Raw genomic sequence first — 7,710 nt, 5'->3', positions numbered from 1 at the left:
ACGTAAGGGGTACCACTGTCGTTTTTTTTTTCGGGCCTAATTTTTGAGTTTCGATATCTCAGCTCTGGAAGGGGCTAGAGCCTCCATTTTTGCACTCAGGTCTAAGTATCATGGCCCTCTATCAGAATCCAGAGTTTTGGGAAGATTGGAGAAACTTAATTTTTCGCCCAAAAAAAAAAAAACGTAAGGGGTACCACTGTCGTTTTTTTTTCGGGCCTAATTTTTGAGTTTCGATATCTCAGCTCTGGAAGGGGCTAGAGCCTCCATTTTTGCACTCAGGTCTAAGTCTCATGGCCCTCTATCAGAATTTGGGAAGATTGGAGAAACTTAATTTTTCGCCCAAAAAAAAAAAACGTAAGGGGTACCACTGTCGTTTTTTTTTCGGGCCTAATTTTTGAGTTTCGATATCTCAGCTCTGGAAGGGGCTAGAGCCTCCATTTTTGCACTCAGGTCTAAGTATCATGGCCCTCTATCAGAATCCAGAGTTTTGGGAAGATTGGAGAAACTTAATTTTTCGCCCAAAAAAAAAAACGTAAGGGGTACCACTGTCGTTTTTTTTTCGGGCCTAATTTTTGAGTTTCGATATCTCAGCTCTGGAAGGGGCTAGAGCCTCCATTTTTGCACTCAGGTCTAAGTCTCATGGCCCTCTATCAGAATTTGGGAAGATTGGAGAAACTTAATTTTTCGCCCCAAAAAAAAAAACGTAAGGGGTACCACTGTCGTTTTTTTTTTTCGGGCCTAATTTTTGAGTTTCGATATCTCAGCTCTGGAAGGGGCTAGAGCCTCCATTTTTGCACTCAGGTCTAAGTCTCATGGCCCTCTATCAGAATTTGGGAAGATTGGAGAAACTTAATTTTTCGCCCCAAAAAAAAAAACGTAAGGGGTACCACTGTCGTTTTTTTTTTTTCGGGCCTAATTTTTGAGTTTCGATATCTCAGCTCTGGAAGGGGCTAGAGCCTCCATTTTTGCACTCAGGTCTAAGTCTCATGGCCCTCTATCAGAATTTGAGAAGATTGGAGAAACTTAATTTTTCGCCCAAAAAAAAAAAACGTAAGGGGTACCACTGTCGTTTTTTTTTTTTCGGGCCTAATTTTTGAGTTTCGATATCTCAGCTCTGGAAGGGGCTAGAGCCTCCATTTTTGCACTCAGGTCTAAGTCTCATGGCGCTCTATCAGAATCCAGAGTTTTGGGAAGATTGGAGAAACTTAATTTTTCGCCCAAAAAAAAAAAAACGTAAGGGGTACCACTGTCGTTTTTTTTTTCCGGCCAAATTTTTGAGTTTCGATATCTCAGCTCTGGAAGGGGCTAGAGCCTCCATTTTTGCACTCAGGTCTAAGTCTCATGGCCCTCTATCAGAATCCAGAGTTTTGGGAAGATTGGAGAAACTTAATTTTTCGCCCAAAAAAAAAAAAACGTAAGGGGTACCACTGTCGTTTTTTTTTTCGGGCCTAATTTTTGAGTTTCGATATCTCAGCTCTGGAAGGGGCTAGAGCCTCCATTTTTGCACTCAGGTCTAAGTATCATGGCCCTCTATCAGAATCCAGAGTTTTGGGAAGATTGGAGAAACTTAATTTTTCGCCCAAAAAAAAAAAAACGTAAGGGGTACCACTGTCGTTTTTTTTTCGGGCCTAATTTTTGAGTTTCGATATCTCAGCTCTGGAAGGGGCTAGAGCCTCCATTTTTGCACTCAGGTCTAAGTCTCATGGCCCTCTATCAGAATTTGGGAAGATTGGAGAAACTTAGTTTTTTGCGCAAAAAAAAAACGTAAGGGGTACCACTGTCGTTTTTTTTTTCGGGCCGAATTTTTGAGTTTCGATATCTCAGCTCTGGAAGGGGCTAGAGCCTCCATTTTTGCACTCAGGTCTAAGTCTCATGGCCCTCTATCAGAATCCAGAGTTTTGGGAAGATTGGAGAAACTTAATTTTTCGCCCAAAAAAAAAAAAACGTAAGGGGTACCACTGTCGTTTTTTTTTTCGGGCCTAATTTTTGAGTTTCGATATCTCAGCTCTGGAAGGGGCTAGAGCCTCCATTTTTGCACTCAGGTCTAAGTCTCATGGCCCTCTATCAGAATTTGGGAAGATTGGAGAAACTTAATTTTTCGCCCAAAAAAAAAAAACTGTAAGGGGTACCACTGTCGTTTTTTTTCCGGGCCTAATTTTTGAGTTTCGATATCTCAGCTCTGGAAGGGGCTAGAGCCTCCATTTTTGCACTCAGGTCTAAGTCTCATGGCCCTCTATCAGAATTTGGGAAGATTGGAGAAACTTAATTTTTCGCCCCAAAAAAAAAAACGTAAGGGGTACCACTGTCGTTTTTTTTCCGGGCCTAATTTTTGAGTTTCGATATCTCAGCTCTGGAAGGGGCTAGAGCCTCCATTTTTGCACTCAGGTCTAAGTCTCATGGCCCTCTATCAGAATTTGGGAAGATTGGAGAAACTAAATTTTTCGTCCAAAAAAAAAAAACGTAAGGGGTACCACTGTCGTTTTTTTTTCGGGCCGAATTTTTGAGTTTCGATATCTCAGCTCTGGAAGGGGCTAGAGCCTCCATTTTTGCACTCAGGTCTAAGTCTCATGGTCCTCTATCAGAATTTGGGAAGATTGGAGAAACTTAATTTTTCGCCAAAAAAAAAAAACGTAAGGGGTACCACTGTCGTTTTTTTCCGGGCCTAATTTTTGAGTTTCGATATCTCAGCTCTGGAAGGGGCTAGAGCCTCCATTTTTGCACTCAGGTCTAAGTCTCATGGCCCTCTATCAGAATTTGGGAAGATTGGAGAAACTTAATTTTTCGCCCAAAAAAAAAAAACGTAAGGGGTACCACTGTCGTTTTTTTTTTCGGGCCTAATTTTTGAGTTTCGATATCTCAGCTCTGGAAGGGGCTAGAGCCTCCATTTTTGCACTCAGGTCTAAGTATCATGGCCCTCTATCAGAATCCAGAGTTTTGGGAAGATTGGAGAAACTTAATTTTTCGCCCAAAAAAAAAAACGTAAGGGGTACCACTGTCGTTTTTTTTTCGGGCCTAATTTTTGAGTTTCGATGTCTCAGCTCTGGAAGGGGCTAGAGCCTCCATTTTTGCACTCAGGTCTAAGTCTCATGGCCCTCTATCAGAATTTGGGAAGATTGGAGAAACTTAATTTTTCGCCCCAAAAAAAAAAACGTAAGGGGTACCACTGTCGTTTTTTTTTCGGGCCTAATTTTTGAGTTTCGATATCTCAGCTCTGGAAGGGGCTAGAGCCTCCATTTTTGCACTCAGGTGTAAGTCTCATGGCCCTCTATCAGAATTTGAGAAGATTGGAGAAACTTAATTTTTCGCCCAAAAAAAAAAAACGTAAGGGGTACCACTGTCGTTTTTTTTTTTTTTTCGGGCCTAATTTTTGAGTTTCGATATCTCAGCTCTGGAAGGGGCTAGAGCCTCCATTTTTGCACTCAGGTCTAAGTCTCATGGCCCTCTATCAGAATCCAGAGTTTTGGGAAGATTGGAGAAACTTAATTTTTCGCCCAAAAAAAAAAAAACGTAAGGGGTACCACTGTCGTTTTTTTTTTCGGGCCTAATTTTTGAGTTTCGATATCTCAGCTCTGGAAGGGGCTAGAGCCTCCATTTTTGCACTCAGGTCTAAGTATCATGGCCCTCTATCAGAATCCAGAGTTTTGGGAAGATTGGAGAAACTTAATTTTTCGCCCAAAAAAAAAAACGTAAGGGGTACCACTGTCGTTTTTTTTTCGGGCCTAATTTTTGAGTTTCGATATCTCAGCTCTGGAAGGGGCTAGAGCCTCCATTTTTGCACTCAGGTCTAAGTCTCATGGCCCTCTATCAGAATTTGGGAAGATTGGAGAAACTTAATTTTTCGCCCCAAAAAAAAAACGTAAGGGGTACCACTGTCGTTTTTTTTTTTCGGGCCTAATTTTTGAGTTTCGATATCTCAGCTCTGGAAGGGGCTAGAGCCTCCATTTTTGCACTCAGGTCTAAGTCTCATGACCCTCTATCAGAATTTGGGAAGATTGGAGAAACTTAATTTTTCGCCCAAAAAAAAAACGTAAGGGGTACCACTGTCGTTTTTTTTTCGGGCCTAATTTTTGAGTTTCGATATCTCAGCTCTGGAAGGGGCTAGAGCCTCCATTTTTGCACTCAGGTGTAAGTCTCATGGCCCTCTATCAGAATTTGAGAAGATTGGAGAAACTTAATTTTTCGCCCAAAAAAAAAAACGTAAGGGGTACCACTGTCGTTTTTTTTTTTTTCGGGCCTAATTTTTGAGTTTCGATATCTCAGCTCTGGAAGGGGCTAGAGCCTCCATTTTTGCACTCAGGTCTAAGTCTCATGGCCCTCTATCAGAATCCAGAGTTTTGGGAAGATTGGAGAAACTTAATTTTTCGCCCAAAAAAAAAAAACGTAAGGGGTACCACTGTCGTTTTTTTTTTCGGGCCTAATTTTTGAGTTTCGATATCTCAGCTCTGGAAGGGGCTAGAGCCTCCATTTTTGCACTCAGGTCTAAGTATCATGGCCCTCTATCAGAATCCAGAGTTTTGGGAAGATTGGAGAAACTTAATTTTTCGCCCAAAAAAAAAAACGTAAGGGGTACCACTGTCGTTTTTTTTTCGGGCCTAATTTTTGAGTTTCGATATCTCAGCTCTGGAAGGGGCTAGAGCCTCCATTTTTGCACTCAGGTCTAAGTCTCATGGCCCTCTATCAGAATTTGGGAAGATTGGAGAAACTTAATTTTTCGCCCCAAAAAAAAAAACGTAAGGGGTACCACTGTCGTTTTTTTTTCGGGCCTAATTTTTGAGTTTCGATATCTCAGCTCTGGAAGGGGCTAGAGCCTCCATTTTTGCACTCAGGTGTAAGTCTCATGGCCCTCTATCAGAATTTGAGAAGATTGGAGAAACTTAATTTTTCGCCCAAAAAAAAAACGTAAGGGGTACCACTGTCGTTTTTTTTTTTTTTTCGGGCCTAATTTTTGAGTTTCGATATCTCAGCTCTGGAAGGGGCTAGAGCCTCCATTTTTGCACTCAGGTCTAAGTCTCATGGCCCTCTATCAGAATCCAGAGTTTTGGGAAGATTGGAGAAACTTAATTTTTCGCCCAAAAAAAAAAAACGTAAGGGGTACCACTGTCGTTTTTTTTTTTCGGGCCTAATTTTTGAGTTTCGATATCTCAGCTCTGGAAGGGGCTAGAGCCTCCATTTTTGCACTCAGGTCTAAGTATCATGGCCCTCTATCAGAATCCAGAGTTTTGGGAAGATTGGAGAAACTTAATTTTTCGCCCAAAAAAAAAAAAACGTAAGGGGTACCACTGTCGTTTTTTTTTCGGGCCTAATTTTTGAGTTTCGATATCTCAGCTCTGGAAGGGGCTAGAGCCTCCATTTTTGCACTCAGGTCTAAGTCTCATGGCCCTCTATCAGAATTTGGGAAGATTGGAGAAACTTAATTTTTCGCCCAAAAAAAAAAAACGTAAGGGGTACCACTGTCGTTTTTTTTTCGGGCCTAATTTTTGAGTTTCGATATCTCAGCTCTGGAAGGGGCTAGAGCCTCCATTTTTGCACTCAGGTCTAAGTATCATGGCCCTCTATCAGAATCCAGAGTTTTGGGAAGATTGGAGAAACTTAATTTTTCGCCCAAAAAAAAAAACGTAAGGGGTACCACTGTCGTTTTTTTTTCGGGCCTAATTTTTGAGTTTCGATATCTCAGCTCTGGAAGGGGCTAGAGCCTCCATTTTTGCACTCAGGTCTAAGTCTCATGGCCCTCTATCAGAATTTGGGAAGATTGGAGAAACTTAATTTTTCGCCCCAAAAAAAAAAACGTAAGGGGTACCACTGTCGTTTTTTTTTTTTCGGGCCTAATTTTTGAGTTTCGATATCTCAGCTCTGGAAGGGGCTAGAGCCTCCATTTTTGCACTCAGGTCTAAGTCTCATGGCCCTCTATCAGAATTTGGGAAGATTGGAGAAACTTAATTTTTCGCCCCAAAAAAAAAAACGTAAGGGGTACCACTGTCGTTTTTTTTTTTTCGGGCCTAATTTTTGAGTTTCGATATCTCAGCTCTGGAAGGGGCTAGAGCCTCCATTTTTGCACTCAGGTCTAAGTCTCATGGCCCTCTATCAGAATTTGAGAAGATTGGAGAAACTTAATTTTTCGCCCAAAAAAAAAAAACGTAAGGGGTACCACTGTCGTTTTTTTTTTTCGGGCCTAATTTTTGAGTTTCGATATCTCAGCTCTGGAAGGGGCTAGAGCCTCCATTTTTGCACTCAGGTCTAAGTCTCATGGCGCTCTATCAGAATCCAGAGTTTTGGGAAGATTGGAGAAACTTAATTTTTCGCCCAAAAAAAAAAAAACGTAAGGGGTACCACTGTCGTTTTTTTTTTCCGGCCAAATTTTTGAGTTTCGATATCTCAGCTCTGGAAGGGGCTAGAGCCTCCATTTTTGCACTCAGGTCTAAGTCTCATGGCCCTCTATCAGAATCCAGAGTTTTGGGAAGATTGGAGAAACTTAATTTTTCGCCCAAAAAAAAAAAACGTAAGGGGTACCACTGTCGTTTTTTTTTTCGGGCCTAATTTTTGAGTTTCGATATCTCAGCTCTGGAAGGGGCTAGAGCCTCCATTTTTGCACTCAGGTCTAAGTATCATGGCCCTCTATCAGAATCCAGAGTTTTGGGAAGATTGGAGAAACTTAATTTTTCGCCCAAAAAAAAAAAAACGTAAGGGGTACCACTGTCGTTTTTTTTTCGGGCCTAATTTTTGAGTTTCGATATCTCAGCTCTGGAAGGGGCTAGAGCCTCCATTTTTGCACTCAGGTCTAAGTCTCATGGCCCTCTATCAGAATTTGGGAAGATTGGAGAAACTTAGTTTTTTGCGCAAAAAAAAAACGTAAGGGGTACCACTGTCGTTTTTTTTTTCGGGCCGAATTTTTGAGTTTCGATATCTCAGCTCTGGAAGGGGCTAGAGCCTCCATTTTTGCACTCAGGTCTAAGTCTCATGGCCCTCTATCAGAATCCAGAGTTTTGGGAAGATTGGAGAAACTTAATTTTTCGCCCAAAAAAAAAAAAACGTAAGGGGTACCACTGTCGTTTTTTTTTTCGGGCCTAATTTTTGAGTTTCGATATCTCAGCTCTGGAAGGGGCTAGAGCCTCCATTTTTGCACTCAGGTCTAAGTCTCATGGCCCTCTATCAGAATTTGGGAAGATTGGAGAAACTTAATTTTTCGCCCAAAAAAAAAAAACTGTAAGGGGTACCACTGTCGTTTTTTTTCCGGGCCTAATTTTTGAGTTTCGATATCTCAGCTCTGGAAGGGGCTAGAGCCTCCATTTTTGCACTCAGGTCTAAGTCTCATGGCCCTCTATCAGAATTTGGGAAGATTGGAGAAACTTAATTTTTCGCCCCAAAAAAAAAAACGTAAGGGGTACCACTGTCGTTTTTTTTCCGGGCCTAATTTTTGAGTTTCGATATCTCAGCTCTGGAAGGGGCTAGAGCCTCCATTTTTGCACTCAGGTCTAAGTCTCATGGCCCTCTATCAGAATTTGGGAAGATTGGAGAAACTAAATTTTTCGTCCAAAAAAAAAAAACGTAAGGGGTACCACTGTCGTTTTTTTTTCGGGCCGAATTTTTGAGTTTCGATATCTCAGCTCTGGAAGGGGCTAGAGCCTCCATTTTTGCACTCAGGTCTAAGTCTCATGGTCCTCTATCAGAATTTGGGAAGATTGGAGAAACTTAATTTTTCGCCAAAAAAAAAAA

Source organism: Pimephales promelas, chromosome 2 (genome assembly GCF_988280905.1).
Source record: "Pimephales promelas chromosome 2, fPimPro1.hap1.1, whole genome shotgun sequence".
Taxonomy (NCBI): Eukaryota; Metazoa; Chordata; class Actinopteri; order Cypriniformes; family Leuciscidae; genus Pimephales; species Pimephales promelas.
Note: the sequence above shows the minus strand (reverse complement) of the source record.